The 19,100-nt window shown below is 33.2% G+C and overlaps 1 protein-coding gene across 1 annotated transcript in view; it reads left to right on the forward strand.

Annotated features, from left to right (window-relative positions):
• Positions 1-17,736, forward strand: part of LOC126780378 (MAGUK p55 subfamily member 7) — a 50,267-nt gene extending 32,531 nt beyond the window's left edge. The window contains exon 12 of the transcript XR_007670489.1: positions 14,442-17,736. The gene's annotated coding sequence lies outside the window, so the exon portion shown is untranslated. The remainder of the gene's footprint in view (positions 1-14,441) is intronic.
• The last annotated feature ends 1,364 nt before the right edge of the window (positions 17,737-19,100 follow it).

Genomic DNA, 19,100 nt, shown 5'->3' on the forward strand with positions numbered 1-19,100 from the left:
TTTAGGTTTTTAATAGTGATAAGAAAAATATACAATGCAGAATGTATTTAATTTTAGTTGATATCGAAGAGGTGATATTTAAATGATCTTTTTAATTCGACAAAAATAGCATGATAAAAAATCTTGATTGATCCTCTTTTTACTGAGTCATAAATTACGAGTAAAGACAAATACTTTGACATTTAAATTCGTGCGATATTATTGTACTTGGGAAGTAAAATTCGAATTTCTTCATAATTTATACAAAATTCTTTCAAAATTTGAAACTGATTGTTTTCAATGTGTTATCTCTTTTATACGTGACATTGGAAGAATATTTTCCGTAGCGAATAATTAACTTGTTAGTTTAAGTTAAGTGTTGCATTGTAAAAAACTTATTATATTACTTAATTAGTAGTGTTCATAATATACAGAAGTTGTTAATAAATAGTATGGAATATGTAAATCTAAGAATTGTTTAACGTTCTGTTTTGAGATACGATAATTTTTATCAAGCTATGAAAATTAACTTTGATGTTATAACGGTCTTAGTCTTGCATTATCTAATTTCCTTTAATCCTTTTTCACATACTTAAATTTAAATAAATGATCTATATTTTACTAACCCGAAGGTGGGTTTTAAATATCTACTTTTTAAAATAAAACTTAATATATCCTAACGAAACCTATCTAACTAATATAAAAGCATCAGCCGTTAAAAAATAAGACTCAATATATTTTTAACGCTGATCTGTAATAATATAGTTCATTTAGAAATAATATGTGGGTAAACTAAATATAGGCCACATATTATGAAGATGGAATTTTTTTAAACGAGTTCGTTCATGTAAAATATTGCGAGCTTGATTAATTAAATTTGAGATGATCACACAATATTATCCTGTTGAAAAGACTGTTGGTCTATTATATTATGTTTATGGAATACAAATTGGTCCTATGCACTGAGACCACGCCAAATGCGCAATAAGGATGCGCCGAAATGCTTTATCGATTTCGTGAGTTACAGAACCGGGAGGATGAAGGGTGTAGCGTACTCTTAAATTAATATGCCGATGGAAATCTTATAAAATGTGTTAGAGTAGGTAATAATTAATACGTATGAAAGTTACATTTTTAGTAAAGTTACATTTTTAGTTTCGTTTTTTTAACAGTGACCTTCATAAGAAAAAAATAAATTTTATTAATAAAAAACTTACTAGAAGACACACACTTAACACTCTCGCAACGCAATTGAAGCGACAGAAATAAAGTATTCAGCCAGTCTAAATTGTCTTCAAAAATGTACACTCATTGTATCATGTACACAAGTTCAACAACAGATTTAAAAAAAGAACTACAGTAACCACTCACCGCATACTATACAGCAAACAAGTCAAAGAAAAACAGTGAGATGTAATAATTGCTTGAGTATTAATTTTAATACTCAACTACTATTAATTATCTCTACTTTTCGCACAATGTGTATAGTGCACCCGGGCAACCTACTACTAAATATTACGTATTTACATTTATATTTGTACTAAAGAAAAAGCTATTATATTTTTATTTAATTCAATAAGGCCTAATACAATCAAATAAAATTAATTAAAACCTGTAGTCTTAACAAGAGAGTTCATCACTCACCAAAAAAAAAGGATTTTATGGTGCTGGATTATAAATAATAATATAATTAAAAAGATAAAATATAACATAATAAGCCTCCGAGAAAACCTAATCAATTGCTTGAATTAATGAAAACAAAATAATTATTAACAAAAAAATTATATTTTATCTTATTAAATGAGTAATATTTGTGTATAATATATTTATATATAAACTGACTTATCGAAAACGGTTTTAACGTTTTGGCTCAATTTTGTATTTAGGTGTTTTGCTTTTTAAGTTTATCTGTATAAACATTATTTAGGCACTACATTTTTTATGAGATCAAAATGATCGCAATAAAGCCTTGAACATCAAATTATTTTATATTTATCACATCAGTTTTGCTTATTAGAGTTTCTATAATTTTTCAGTTATATATTTCTATAATATTCTCGCAGAGGCCTTAATTGTAGTCAAGCTAGAGAAGTCGATCAGCTGTAGATCGATATGAACTAAGTGTGGTATCAATTCCTACATTCTGAATCATTCAGCACTAATCATTCTAACTAAAACCGTATTTGAATGTCTCTTATTTTGATGAACAGCTGCTTTAAGAATTTTGTATGTCTTGTAATAAATAAAAACAACAGCTAACTAATTAAATTATTGAATAAAATAATGGTGATTTTCTGTGACCTATGATTCAATCTCGTAGTTGTAATTTTATATTTATTTAAGAGCTTTATACATTTACAAATAAGCTCTAACCCATCACATCGCTCCCCCCATAGGCTCTCTACTGTCTAGACAGTCCCCTGTCTAGACAGGTACTATAAATTGAGTAACTTGACTTGAATTTTGGATTATTTCTGTTTTTTATTGTAACAATAATTTTCCGTTTCTTTTTCTTTTTTGGCTATAGCTAATTTTTGTTTGGGATACTGTCGTTTGAGGCGTTGTAGTAAATCGTTACAAACAATGTATATTTATTGCAGGTTATACAATATATTAAGGCCTTATTTATAAAAGTTGCTGAGCGAGTGATTAAAACAAATTAAACACTGATACCTCTCTTTAGTCATTGTTGATTTGACATTCGAAAGAAAAATAAACATAATTTTTTATCTAATCACGATCACTTATTTGAATGAAACCCATGCTTTGATACAGCATATTCTTCATGGAGTTGAATTTTTAAGAGTTTACTTCATTAAAAAATGTCTTGTAATGTCTTTAAATTATATTGGAGGCAATGAAATTTACCACCAGTAACTATTGCGTAAAGCCGTACAAATTATTTTAGAAATATACTTTTACCTGAATATTTATTTCCTAGCAATCCTCAACGTTCATCTCCGTTTTCTTACCCATTAAGTCAATTTTATTAAAACAAATAAATATCGCATTGATTCTTAAAAGTGATTTAATGGTGGCTCAATTGCCTATTCGTCATTTAATTTATATATCAAGACGGTTCATTCAAAAAATTCTCAATACTAATGTCATCTCATAATATCATAATTATAATCATGATATTATTATTGAAAATAAGTTTACAAGTTTTAAGGTTTACAAACTGTAAATAAAATTCTAACATACAATTTATATATTGGAATATGAACACAATACATCCAGCCACCTATAGTTAAAAAATATTTCATTAATTATAGTATTGAAATAATAAAGTTAATTAAGCAGCAATTATTTCTGCGACAGTATTAAGGCTTATGAACATGAATGAATTCGTCGTGTGGTGACGGCGACGAATATCACCACCCCATCTCATCCCGTGGGGGGCGTAGAAGTCGACCCGAGGAAATATACACCAGAGAACGGGCAGCAGCGTCTCTCTGAGTACTATGACTAACTTACTGCGATCGTCAACCCGTCTGCCAAGCGTGGTGATTATGACATATCCCCACAATGATTCGCGCATCTAAACCACGGCCCCTAGTCCCCGGCAGCCCTGCTATTCCTAGCCTTGGTAACAGCTGTGGTAACGGCTGGGCGGGGGGTGCTAAGAATCCCCGGCAGATTTCGTGTTACCAACACCGACGACCTCTGGCCCTGGCAACATATAACACGCGTACACTGCGGACCGACGAGAATATCATCGAACTGGAGGAAGAACTGAGCAGGTTACACTGGGATATCCTCGGATTATCCGAACCTTCTCTATTTCCGAGAGGGCGATCAACTGTCTCAAGGTGGTGTCGGGTTCATAGTCCACAAGTCCTTCGTTAACAACGTTGTGAAAATCGAGAGCGTGTCGACTAGGGTGGCGTGCCTTATACTCAGAATCACCAAGCGGTATTCTTTGAAGGTCATACAGGTATACGCGCCGACTTCGACACACTCCGACGATGAGGTTGAGGTCATGTATGAGGATTTATCTAAAGCCATACACATAAGAGAATTTATCTAAAGACATACCAATAAGACTCATTTCACTGTTGTAATGGGGGACTTTAACGCGAAGCTGGGCAAACGATTCGGTGATGAGTTAAGGGTGGGACCACATGGAATTGGAGACCGCAACCCTCGGGGCCAGATGTTGGCCGACTTTATGGAGAAGGAGGGACTCTTTATGATGAACTCCTTTTTCAAGAAGCCAGGTCAACGTAAATGGACCTGGGTGAGCCCTGACGGGAAAACCAAGAATGAGATAGACTTCATCTTGTCGACGAGAAGACAAATATTTAATAACGTCTCCGTGATCAATGCAGTCAAAACTGGGAGCGATCACAGACTCGTAAGAGGCTCGTTAAATATCAATGTTAAACTCCAGAGGTCCCGACTGATGAAGTCTATGCTCCGACCATCACCTCTTCAAATCCGAAATCCCGAAGCCTTTCAGCTCGAACTTCAAAACCGATTCGATTGCCTAGCAGACTGCGAGGAAGTGGACACATACAACGACAGGTTTATGGAAACTGTCCGCACGGCTGGGTCTAAGACCTTCAAGACCAGCCGTACAAAAGGAACCAAAAAGATCTCTGCCTCTCTACCCTACGGCTTATGGAGGAAAGACGGAAAATGATTCTGACGTCCCCAGCTGATGCTGCCAGCTATCGGCTGATCAACAGACAGATTTCAAAGTCTCTAACTCGCGACACTCGCCAATTTAATACAATGCGCATTAAAGAGGCCATCGAGCGGAACAAAGGCTCTAAAGTGTTCGTCAGAGATCTGTCTGTTGGGCAGAGTCAACTGACAAGGCTGAAAACTGAGGATGGCAGAATAGTCACGTCAAGATCTGAGCTGTTGGAAGAGGTTGAGAAGTTCTACGGTCAGCTGTACACGACAGCTCAATCACCTGTCAGTAGTCATGCTGCAGATCCCAGAGCAAAACTAACCCGACACTACACTGAAGATTTTCAGGACGTCAGTCTTTTCGAGATTAGAATGGCTCTCGAACAACTCAAAAACAACAAGGCACCTGGTGATGATGGTATTACAGCCGAGCTTCTGAAGGCGGGTGGTACACCGATCCTCAGGGCTCTTTAGAGGCTTTTTAACTCCGTCATAGCCAAAGGTTAAACGCCAAAGGCATGGCGCAGAAGTGTGGTGGTACTTTTCTTTAAGAAGGGAGATAAAACCCTTCTGAAGAATTACAGGCCCATCTCACTGCTGAGCCATGTTAACAAGTTGTTTTCGAGAGTCATTACGAATCGTCTCGAGCAAAGGCTTGACGACTTCCAGCCACCCGAACAAGCCAGATTCCGGAAAGGCTTTAGCACCATAGACCACATACATACGCTGTGGCAAGTTATACAGAAGACTGAGGAGTATAACCAGCCACTTTGCTTAGCGTTTGTGGACTATGAGAAAGCCTTTGATTCGATCGAAACCTGGGCCGTGCTGAATTCTCTTCAATGGTGCCAAATTGATTATCGGTATATCAGGGTGTTAAAGTGTTTGTACGAGAATGCCACCATGTCGATCCGACTCCAGGATCAAAACTCAAAACCTATCCAACAACAGAGAGGTGTAAGACAGGGAGACGTGATATCTCCGAAACTGTTTACCGCTGCATTGGAAGATGTTTTCAAGCTTCTGAACTGGAACGGACTTGGCATCAATATCAACGGCGAGTACATCACTCATCTTCGATTTGCCGATGACATTGTAATTATGGCTGAGACCTTGGAAGACCTCGGCACTATGCTCGATGACCTCAGCAGGGTTTCCCAACAAGTGGGTCTAAAAATGAACATGGACAAGACGAAAATCATGTCAAACATCCATGTTGCACCCACTCGAGTCAAGGTTGGAAATTCTGAACTCGAAGTTGTAGACAACTATGTCTAGCTAGATCAGAACATCCAACTAGGTAGGTCCAACTTCGAGAAAGAGGTCAATCGTCGAATTCAACTCGGCTGGGCAGCGTTCGGGAAGCTACACGATATCTTCTCATCCCAAATACCGCAGTGTCTCAAGTCGAAAGTCTTCGACCAGTGTGTGTTGCCAGTGATGACTTATGGATCAAAGACGTGGTCGCTCACAATAGGCCTCATAAGAAGGCTCAAGGTCACTCAAAGGGCAATGGAGAGGGCTATGCTCGGAGTTTCTCTGCGAGATCGAATCAGAAATGATGAAATCAAGGCAGAAGGCAGTGGGTGGGGCACATTTCTCACAGAACTGACGGCCGCTGGGGCAGAAAGGTTCTCGAGTGGCGTCCCCCTACAAGGTGGACCGACGACTTAGAACGAGTCGCGGGAAGCCGTTGGATGCGGGCAGCGCAAGATCGGCCAACGTGGAAATCCTTGGGGGAGGCCTTTGTCCAGCAGTGGACGTCTTTCGGCTGATATGATGATGATGATGATGGTGATGATGAACATGAATGGCAAATAAAAAAAAATATAATACAAAAATTATGAATAAATCTGACACTGTATGTTTTCTTATTAATATTTTAATTTATATATATTCTGATTCTCGCTAGTATTATTCACTAAATCTATATCATTATGCCTTAAATCTGTATAAAGTGGATGTCCTTTACTGAATGGATATTGGTCCTATGCCCGAAGGTAACGCCCGTAGCGCAATAAGGGTGCGGTAAGGCATCTTAATTAAGCTTTATCGATTTCTAAATTATAGAACCGGGAGCGTGAAAGTCAAGGGTATCGTGAATTATTATCCAAATCAATTTTGCATAAGTACAGTCTTTAAACTTCAATGTAATAAACTGGGCTACGGCCTCCTCTCCCTTTTTGAGGAGAAGGTTCGGAGTTTATTTTAGATTAGAGCTTACAATACTCATGTGGCAGAATTTCGATGAAATTAGACACATGCAGGTTTCCTCACGATGTTTTTTTAGCTTAGCCCAGCAGTGGGACATTTACAAGCTGTTAATGTTACTGTTACGTCTATCAAAAATTTATTAAGTACATTCAACCTATCATTGGGTTGTAGATATAATATGCCTTTTTCAATTTTAAGAAATTGGGATTGACGACATCTAAATTTTATGTTCAAATTAATATAATATTGTAACCAAAAGAGCAAATTCATTTAACTAGTATTGTCTGTACCAGAGAATAACATTTCTGAAATTATGAAATTCGTCTTTGTATCTATGTATAGCTCATATTTTAATATTAATACATAACTTGGTTATTTATAAGAAGACCACGCCCATTGCGCCGCAATAAGGTTGCGCAGAAATATATAAGGCTTTATCGATTTCTGAATTACAGAACCGGGCGGCTAAATGTCAAAAGTAACATTAATTATTTATTACTCTGTCGAACCAAAAAAAGATTTATAGAGGTCAAATGCTTAAGTACTTTACAAGAGTCCTTACTGCTTCATATATTTTATTTGCATGTCATTTATGTGACTTGACATTATGTCAATGTTAAAATGTATAATATCGTGTTTTATGCAAATAAACTATTATTATTATTATTATATATGATTAATTCATATGATATGTCTAAATTTTAAACGGTTCGCCAATGTGGAATTCCGTTTTGTAACGAAAATGCTTTAATATATAATGTATATATTTTTCGATTAATTCATAATATAAAGTATTTATATTAAGGTACCTGCGGTAAATTCAATCGATTTTGATGAAAAGACTAAAGACAAATTATTGAATGATTATAAGAAATATTCCAAGGAATGTTTCTAATATATAATAATAGCTGCAATATCTGTTTTATGAAAATCTTAAAACCATCTTTGGCCCGCGATCCCAAAAACCATCATCGATTTATTCGATAAATCTAAACGCCACACTTCAAGAACATTATTAATCACATATAGATGTGTTACCAGATTTATCCACATCTTCTGAATTAGATACCCCTACCCTTGATGAGTTTAGTAAAGCTGTCAATACTTAAAAGCGGCAAGACATCAGGCTCAGACAGCTTACTATCTAAACTCTACTCTACAAACATAGACCTGTGGGGCGTAATACTATTAATGATAATAATAAGGCTTCCACCGTCTTCAAGCGAAAGCGAAAGCGTTTGGATGATCTTCGTGTGAAACGCCTTATTAAAAAGACTAGTTTCACCCCTTAGTGGTCAAGCCCAAGCCCCGTACAGGTCAAGGAGGACATCTTCAATCATTGTATTATTATTTTTTTTATTTACCTTGAAACTGCTCATGACACCCAAAGAAGAGTACATTATAGATTTATAGAAAATCTAAAAAAAGAACTAAAGTAACATTTGACTACATAACTATAATTCAATTTAATAGAAAACTGTGATGCAATAACTGTATATGTATATAATAATGCACACGCAGGTTCCTTCTTGATTTGTTCAGCTAAAATGTAATATTTTTATTTGTACTTCCAAAATGGCATTTTAAACAATAACAATACGAAAATTTAATGATTTGATGATGAGAAGTGATTATATAGACGATTATTCATCGCCAACGTCGAATACCACATTTCATGAAGGTAGGACTTTGTGCAAAGCACATCAGGTTAGGTACCACCCACTCATCACGTATTCTAAGCAGCAAAACTTATCTTTGTTTTAGGTTTTAGGGGTGAGTGAGTCATTGCAACCAAAGGCAGACGGGACATATTAACACCTGAGTTCTCAAGGTTGATGGGATCTGATGATGGGTGAGGGTGACCATTCTCCATCACTTTTACCCGTTCGCTTACCTAATATATATATAAAACAGACTATACCAAATACGATAGTTTGATCATTGCAACTTTTCATTACATCTTTAAAAGAATTATTTTATTTTTATAATATTTTGTGTAATATTATAAAAATAAATTAAAAAAACGTGTGTTTGTCTAAAGTATGTTGCAGGCAAAAGTATCTAATTAATTATTTAAAAATAGTGTCTTATGTAGCAAAGATTTGACATATTTTTTGGTAATTACTTATTACATTGTCTTTATCCGTTCTTGCATGTACTGAGACAACGCCCGTTGCGCAATAAGGATGCGCGGAAAGGAGCTGTATCGATTTTGTGAATTCCAGAACCGAGAGGGTAAATGTCAAGAGCAAATATAGCATAAATTATTATTCAAGCAAGTGTTGTTTTGAATCTCTTTGTTTTTTAAGAAAAATTATAAATGTTTCAATCTTACTAGTACATAGGTATTATACATCTGAATGTGGATATTTTTTGGTTTTTTGTTTTTAATTTTTTTTGTTATAGGTAGGCGGACGGGGGAATGGGTTACCTGACGTAAAGTGTGCCTCGAGAAGCGCTTAAAGCCGTTGGTCCTGCGCCTGAACTCTTTCAGTTCGTGTCAGATTGCCGTCACATCGAATTATGAGAGATAGGGAATAGAGAGTGCACCTGTGTTTGCGCACACACTTGTGCACTATAATATCTCTTGCGTAGTTGGCTAATCTCTCTTGAGATTGGCCACCGTGGCTGAAATTGGTCTGGAAGACATTATTTATTATAGTATAGAGTAATAGATATATATATATATTAATAGAAGGGGAAGGTGGACGAGTACATGAGCTACCTGATGGTAAGTGGTCACAGCGACCCATGGACATTGGCGATGTTAGAAATAGTAACTATTTCTTACATCGCCAATGCGCCACCAACCTTGAGAACAAAGATGCTATATCCCTTGAGCCTGTAGTTACACTGGCTCACTCACCCTTCAAACCAGAACGCAACAATACTAAGTACTGCTGTTTAGCGGTAAAAGATCTGACTAGTGGGTGATACCCAGACGGGCTTGCACAAAGCACGAAGTAGTAGTAGTGTTTGTTTGGTTGTTACACTTTCATGCCTTAACTACTCAACCGATTATCACGAAATTTGTCAGTTCATACACATTGTCTGAGGTACAGAAAAGCACATCGAGTGCTTAAAAGCTGCATCCTTTCACATACAGCCGCGGGCAGAAACTAGTAGATGTTAAATTCCGACGTCTATTTATTCATTATTACTAAATTTCCTTTGTCTCAGATAATTAATATTCTGCTTAAAACTAAAACCTCTCACATGCTAGGCAGAGGAATTATCTGTAATAATAATAATAACGACAAAGAAAATATTGTGTAAAAATATTTTACGTGGTGTAGGGCTTTGTACAAGCCCACCTGGGCGGTACTACCCATTCATCACATTATACTACCGCTAAATAGCAAAAATCGATATTGTTGTGTTAGTAAAGCTGCAGGCACTAGGGAAAAATCATCTTAGTTCCCACGGTTGGTGGCGTATTGGCGTTGTAAGGAATGGTTAATATTTCTTACCATATGACCATCCGCTTAATTATATTATAAAAAAATCAACAAAAAATTGAATTGCATACTCCACTCAACATTTTCAGACTAAAACAAAAAAGTTTTGATATTGGTATTATTATATAAGCAACATATCATTTGCTTTTTACATCAAATTGTTATGCTATTTTTAATTACATAGATGTATTTAGATACTTTATTAGAAGTGAAGCAAGAACATTAATAACTACCTCTTTCTTTAATAAATTTTTTATATTCACATGCGGACATTTATTGATTGGAAGGAGGTTCTATGTACTAAGACCTCGCTATGTGCGCGATAAGAATACGCGAATAGATACATAATGCTTTTCTAATATCTTATTTTTATTAATTCTAATATACATCATTGTTACTCCATGGTGTTCCAACTGCGAGCTTATAAATATATAAATAATTTAGAATTAGATATTCTGTCCGGACTGTGGCCTTTAACATCGTTTCCCTGACATGAGATGGGGATATTTGTTAACGCTACAGCGTGCTATGATACCATGTAGGTCGTTCCTAGTGTCAGACTTTAACCAGACACATATGAAAGAAAAATTAAAAATAGCTAGAAATATAATTGAGTTAAAATACGTTTTGGACTAATGGACAAATAAGTTAAATATTAATAAATTCAAAAATAATAATCAAGACACGCTTACACACATAATTCCTTAAAACTTGAATATAAGAAGTTTATAATAATAATAATAATAATATCCTGGGACATTTTTTCACACACGGCCATCTGATCCCAAATTAAGCTTGTACAAAGTTTGTGCTATGGAAACAGACAACTGATATACCACATTTTTTTACCTGATGGTAAGTGGTTACCAAACGCATTTGCATTGTAAGAAATGTCAACCATCGCTTACATAGCCAATGTGCCACCAACCTTGGGAACTAAGATTTTATGTCCCTTGTGCCTGTAATTAAACTGGCTCACTCACCCTTCAAACCGGAACACAACAATATCAAGTATTGCTGTTTTGCGGTAGAATATCTGTTGAGTGGGTGGAACTACCCAGACGAGCTTGCACAAAGCCCTACCACCAATAATACATATACTAATTTTCTTTTGTAAATACTTACTTATATAGATAATTACACCCAGACTCAGGACAAACAGATATGTTCATGCACAAATGTCTGTCCTGGGCGGGAATCGCACCCATAACCTTCGGTGTGAAAGACAAGTATCTACCAACCATGCTAACCGGCTCTAAAGTTTCTTTCTTTACGAGTCATTATTTTATGTTGTTCACAGTGTGCGTGCAGTTTTGTGGACATTTACCTGTTACTCAACAAGGACATGCAGAATTAATGCATCTTTCAGTTTACGTTATCTTGTAGATTTAAATAAACAAATATTTATATTTAATCGAATAAAAAAAGAAATAAATATTTTCAAGAACGAATTAGAAGTATCGTTTCAAAATGAAACGTTTCTCATGGAAATTTACTTGCGTCACATCAAAAGCCATTATTCTTTTTTAATTTGTTAAAATTTAGTTTTTTTTACATAAGTAGTAAATTTTTAATAATTTATAATAAATTAAGCGCTAAAGTTAATAAAAATGTATTGTTTTACAATTTTGATCCGAATAATAACATATGCTACCGTTGACATTTAGATTTCTCAGTAATGTGTCCTTAATACATTATATAATTTTCCACGTATATACTCTTGTTGCGCATTAGACGTGGGCTTAGTAGGGGTACAGTAATCAATAAACTTGCGCATGCGCTAAAACATGAGGTATACGATTTCAATATTCCCAGGGCTCAGTTTTAGTTCAGTCCTCCTTCAGTTCAGTCTTGTGTTTTGTTGTTTCGTTTTTATTTATATTATTTTATTTTAAATGTAATAATATACAAGACATTACTTATCAGATACATCTTGTGCATAAAAAGTGATTAAATTAAAATTCTAAAACGAAACATTGATTTCTGACCGACTGTGGAACATCAGCAGTACGTGGGGATACTCTACAACTCATGTAAGTTTTATTTTATATTGTGTATATTTTTATATTATGTATATAGGTAATATTTATGCATGAAATTGACGAAGAAAAATTTTTATAACATATTGAAAGCCAAGACGAAAGGCACTGCGAATATTATTAATAAAAAATAAATTTGACTATTCTTGATGTAATACCACCAAGGGGGATGCAAAATGGGGGTGCGCGAGTCGTGGAAATTGCATCACTGCTTAAAAACATTTTAAAAAGTCAGTGCAGCGGCGCATATCGGTCTTTTAGTAATAATAAATATGTAAATTAAATTAAAACATTGAAATAACATCAATGCGCTGAGCTACGCATGTTCGTTTTAGTAAATGTTACTGAAAATGCGTTAGACTACGTCTTAGCGCACGTACATTTGTTAATGCAGTTCTGTGCAGTTTTACATATCTGCCTTATGTATTATAACGCTATGTCATTGCCCATGCGATTTACCTATTACGGCACTGCGTTAGTGCACATGCGCCCTACATACTATGACGCTGCGTCGTTGCACATGCGCTTTACATATTATAATGCTGCGTCATTGCACATGCGCCGTACGTATTATGGCGCTGCGTCGTTGCACATGCGCCGTACGTATTATGGCACTGCGTCGTTGCACATGTGCCGTAAGTAATACGGCACTGCGGCAGTGCACATGCGCTTTGCATATTATGACGCTGCGTCGTTGCACATGCGCCGTAAATATTATGACGCTGAGTCCTTGCACATGCGCCGTACGTACTGCGACACTGCGTCATTGTACATGCGCTTTATACATGAAGTAGTCTATTCACACAAGCGCATTAAATCGTTTTTTAAGACTGAAACTAGCTTGTAACAATTATATTATTGTGTCGGGAATAGACATCTGGATATAATATTTTGTGGTATAATAGTAACGATTTAAGTAAAACCTATCACAAAATACAAGATATGAATAATAGTAGTAAAAGATTGATAATTTGTTCCAGGATGTATCATTGTTCAGAGCTCTCTCACAGGCAAGCCTTAAAGTCGCTACGCACTCCGGTACACTTAACCTCCAAAATAGGAGCTATTGCTGATACCTGAACCGCTCGCTCGATATTTGACACGAAATACTCTAGAGACCATGTGGTAAGTAATTTTTTAATGTCATGCTTCCAACTGTTTATTCACTTTTGTTTAATTTTTATTTACTTTGTTATTTCTTTAACAGTTAGAGAATATTGGTGAGTTTGAGGAGACAGTGAAAAAAGATGGCCACCGTTTCTCAAAATGGCGTGGTGGGTGCAGTATGGGCGGCTTTGGGTGTCGGCGGTCTGGGTGCAGTGAGATGTATCCGAATGTAATGTTCGCTCCATTTCGTTAGTTAAATTCGATTGATTATTATATTTTCAGATTTTATTTTATTTTTTGAAATAATTTAAATTCTGTTTATGATGATTAATAACCTTGGCGTTTTTATTGGAATTTTACATATATTTTTTTAATTTATCTATCGTTAGCTTAAGTTAAATTATAATTCGTCTTCAGTTCATATTAGTTTCAAATATTTTATTTTGTGGTTTTGGTGTAAAAATGTATATACTTACTGTTTAAATGTTCTATGTAAGTATAGATGTAATTGCTTAGGTAATCAGTAGAGGTACTTGTATAACTGTAATTCTTGTCGTTTTAAATGTATTAATTTGTTGATCATTAATAAAGTTTTTTCGATATTGACATTTTTAAAAATGTTAGTAAATGTAATAACAGCAAGAACAGGCAGTCAGTAACGGAATGTAATAAAATACAAAATCGATGCAAGCTTCACCATTTAACTAGGAATATCGGCAATTGCTATATAGAGCATTGAGCATTGAAAATTCTCAAAACTCACGATAATCGTTCTTATTATTCAAGAATCACCAAATCACATTAATCCCCAAGTCTTCTTGCCGTGCTATATAGCTCAATGGTTTATGTAATAAAATTCTTTTATTGTAATATAAGTTAACTGAATCAGGAAATTTCTTCAATTCGTCTCAAGTATTCTATGTACTGATGTTTGTCTCACCGTGTTCCTTTTTATTTCGCTAATCTATTTATATATTTCGTAGAATTAAAGATATATATTCATTAGGTAATGTATTGCTAACTATGGTGTATCAGTTTGCAATAATAATTATTAGATTATTTACTATTCATATTATAATTCGTATTATTACTTGAACTTACTTTACAAAACTCGATACACGATGGATCCTCTACTCGAAGAAGACCTCAGTTCATACATCACAACTAAACTCTCGCGCAGTAGGACTCTTAACGGTGTCTAACTTTCAACAAAACATAAAAATCAATCTAGTTTAATAAAAAAAGTAATATGTCAAAAACATTAGAAGTAACTTGAGCGCCTCTATTTAATCTTCTAGGAATGCGACATTAACGTGTTTTTAATAAAAATCGTATAATATATTTTTATCGTAATCTTCGTATTTAGTATGTAAACGTGTTAAGGGTTGATCGACAGTCCCCGCACTCTATCGCTAAAGGCAAACGAACGGTAGTTGTAAATACATAGCTCGTACAAGAGTATATTATCTTAGTCAAGTAAGTACTGTATATTATAAGACATTTTCGAAATTGCTTTGAAAACGTAGTTGTTAGAATAGGGATTTATATCCAATTCCACCGCAGCAAATATTTATTTAAATATTATTAATAATATTTAGATAAATGTGGCATGTGAGAGTGAGGTTAATGTTTAGGTATTAAGTTTTTTTCAATTTTAAAGTGAATGTGTACGTTATCTTCTTATGTTGTTTTTTGTCTAATAATTTGATTTATATTTACATTTGAATTCATATAAAAAGGTCTAGGCGATGCATATTTTCGTATGCCATGACGTATGGCGGGTAGTCCACGTTTCTAATATTTTTTTAATTTATTTATAAACATTCATTTTATTAATCTTCTCTTGTTATAATTTATCATATACGATTATTGTTCATTTCTTTAACTTCAGTTGTGTCAATTAATTTAAATTTCTATCATGGTTTACAACACTTTTTTGTGTTTGAATATTTTCATGATTCTATCCACATTAATTTTATGATTACTGGTGATTAGTTGTTCTGTAATTGCTTTCTTTTGTTTGATCGCCATATTATTGAATATATTTTATTAGTTTTTGATTAATTTACGGTTCGTAAAATCTGAGTTAATTAAAAAATAGTTTTTTTTTTTATTATCGTTAGTATTAATTATTATTGTTAATATTTTTTTAAACTTACTATACTTATTTAAAACGTAATTTCAATTCATATAATCGAATATCACTATTAAGAATATATAATAAGGTTTCGTAATGTACGTTATTACATTACATAATCGTAATCTATGTGCTTAGTATGTAAAACGTGTTAAAGAGTTCATCGATATTCCCCCGTACTTTGTCGCTAAAGGCAAAGGAAAAGTAGTTGTAAATACATAGTTCGTAAAAGAGTATATTATCTTAGTCAAGTGAGTAATGTATATTATAAGATATATTCCGAAACATGCTTGAAATCGTAGCTATTAGAATAGGGATTTATATCCAAGGATTCCACCGCAGCAAGTATTTATTTAAATATTATTCAAGATATTTAGATAAATATGGCATGTGAGAGTGAGGTTGATGTTAATTTAATAAATTAATAAGAGATCATATTTATAATTAAATATTAGTAAAAATATTAGGTTGTTTCCTAAAATGAAATAAATAATAAGTTATTTTAATGAAATAGTAAATTCAGTTTCCTTAGTTACTAACATTTTAAAACAATGGACGGACGATATACAATGGATATGGAACAAAATCAGTAAATTGATCAAGCATAATAACAATATAATTAGAACACTAACATTCTCACACTATGAAAACGAAATAAATCAAGAAAATGATTAAATAAAATAAAATTCTTTACAATATCAATTTAATTTTGAAAACACTCGGGATGAAAAAATATGATCAATAAAGAACATAATGACCATACAATAAACACTGATCCCAAGTTTAATTAAAAAATATAAATTTCAAAAAAATAATATTAAAAATTATAACGAAACATTTTCTAGTCTTTGTGTATAGCTTAGTCAAAAGGAAACAACCTAATTCGATCTGCTTGTTTTTAAATAAAATATCTTCTTCTTCGACTCTTTCGCTTGTTTAGGAAATGTTATAATAAATTCTATCTGTACTTTTTCAAATCCTAATCTTCCGTATATCTTCGCTAGACATATTCGGATGTTAATTTTATATTTAAATCAGTTCATCGGGGCTTTAAAATACCAACCCGACACTTGAACTTGTAAGTGTAGGTCTGAATATAATAAATAGACGGAAAGCGTCACTGTGGTTAATTAATAACTTCTCAAGTATTTAATACAGCTGTGGTCCAACATGGCGCGCTGTGATCGTTTAAATTATTGAACTTAATTTTATGTTTTAAGACTTGGATAAGGATAACGTTATAACAGCACCATCTGGAAGCCAGCCACGGAGTATTATAGTATATTATAGGTATATCCGAGCTATTCACGGCAAATGCTATACACTGAGCATTGAGCCATATAGTACGAAGAAAAAATTTATGTGTTCAAAACTCGTCAAAAATTCGCAAAGGCTCATGATAATCATTCTCATTATTCAAGAATCACCAAATCATATTAATCCCTAAGTTTAATTAATACTTATATCTTCTTGTCGTACTATATTGCTCAATGGTTTATATAACATCATGCTTTTATTAATATTTTAATTTAATTACTAAATCACTTCGAATCGAATAATATTTTCGGATGTTTGACTTGTTTAAACATATTATAATAAATTAAATCTGTACTTTTCAATTCCTAATCTTCCGTATATTTTCGCTAGACATATTCGGGTGTTAATTTCATATTCATTTCAGTTCATCGGGGCTTTAAAATACTAATCCGACACTTGAACTTGTAAATGTAGGTCTGAATATAATAAATAGACGGAACGAAACGAAAGCGTAACTGCCGTTAAATAACAAACTTTCAACGATTGAATACAGCTGTGGTTTAGATTTGGCCCGCTGTAATCATGTAATAAATGTTCAAATTTTTTTATATTTTAAAATGTTAATCTAAAGTGTTCATTCACTGCGTTTATTCGTATATCTTAGCTCTTCCAGTTTATTCTAGTCAACGTGTTTTTAATAAATTTTACTGCATCTTTGCTCGATAAACAGAAAATTTGGTAATTTTTCTATTCAAAAGGGACTTCCATGATTATATTGTAATTCTTGTTAAAATTATGAATATTTTAAATTTCACTAATTCTTACAATACATCACTTATATTATTACTCGATAAAATAGTTGATATTTTTAATAATAAAAAAATATATATATAAATGTGAAACATTAGTATAAGCATTTAGTCGTAATGTTAAAAATAAATTTACTGGATTATTGCTTATATATTTTAGACATTTCATCCTTTATTCACTTTTATTCGATTTGTATCCTTAATGTCATAAGTATATTTTCTTCATACATCATATTTTCATCAAAGTTGTCATCATTGATTACTCGATTTCATTTTTTATTATATGCCTTATTCTAAATTCGATTAATTTTTCGTAAAAAAATTTTGAATAAATTGCTACAAATCGGTTCATTTGTATTAGAATATCATTGAAAGTGTATAAGTTAAAATCATATTATTTTCAATCTTATTTGAAATTAATTTTTACGTGATTTCTTTGATTATCGCACTTATTTAAACCATTTAAATTATTTTACAATGCAATCTAGCGGAATAGAATAAGTAACTAAAAGGCTTAAAAAAAAAACAAAAAAAAGACGTTCTACTTTTAAGATTTATTATTATCGTAATCGTATAATACTTAGTTCTAATAGTAAATCGGTTTAGATAAAAAACCATTTCATCAGTGTGAAACATTCGCGTGACAGCCGAATTGTTATCAGTATTAATTAGTTGTTAGAATGTAGGTATTATTCTTTAATATGAGCATTCAGTATCAACTTTTATATGTTCGATATTGGTTTTGAAATCGTATATAAATAAATAACCCCAGTGATTGCATATGAGGGGTAGAGTCAATGCTCCAGCGTGTTTCTCGACGTGCTGTGATGCATTTTAGTAAGCGATACCTTTTATTGTTCTTAAAGTAATAACGGTCTCTTGATAATCTTCGTTTGCAATAATAATTTTATTGTTTTACATATATATTTTTATTAATTTTATATTATAATATTGATTACATAATTCGTATAATTACTAGGCTCTTCGATATAATTTTATTAATTTTCTAAAACTTGACGAAAAAAGGTATCGCCTATTAATTTTTATTTTTCCATTTTTACTTAAATATCTGTCTTCTCTAATCTCAACTCTTCCAACGGTCACAACTTTGTATATTAACATGTTAACGGACGGCAACTAGTAATAAGAATCTATATAAGATGATAATAAGTCATAAGTTACATGCAGGCTTCGTAACGCGTTTATTCTTAGTCGTAAATATTCGATGTTTTCGTAATGTTTTCATTCGAAATTATTGTTTCATCGAAACCTCGTCGGGAATGAGTCACCCATAGTTAAGATATAGCATAAACATGCTTAGATAAGTTAATATTGCCTTCGTCGTGTGCGTCTCAAGTACGAACATAAATATATACTTCCATTTGATTTTCTTTGCTCGTATTTCTTGTAAAGTTTTCACGTCTAATATTTCTGTTGTATTAGTATGAGAAAATGAAATGGC

This window comes from Nymphalis io, chromosome Z, assembly GCF_905147045.1.
Source record: "Nymphalis io chromosome Z, ilAglIoxx1.1, whole genome shotgun sequence".
Classification (NCBI taxonomy): Eukaryota; Metazoa; Arthropoda; class Insecta; order Lepidoptera; family Nymphalidae; genus Nymphalis; species Nymphalis io.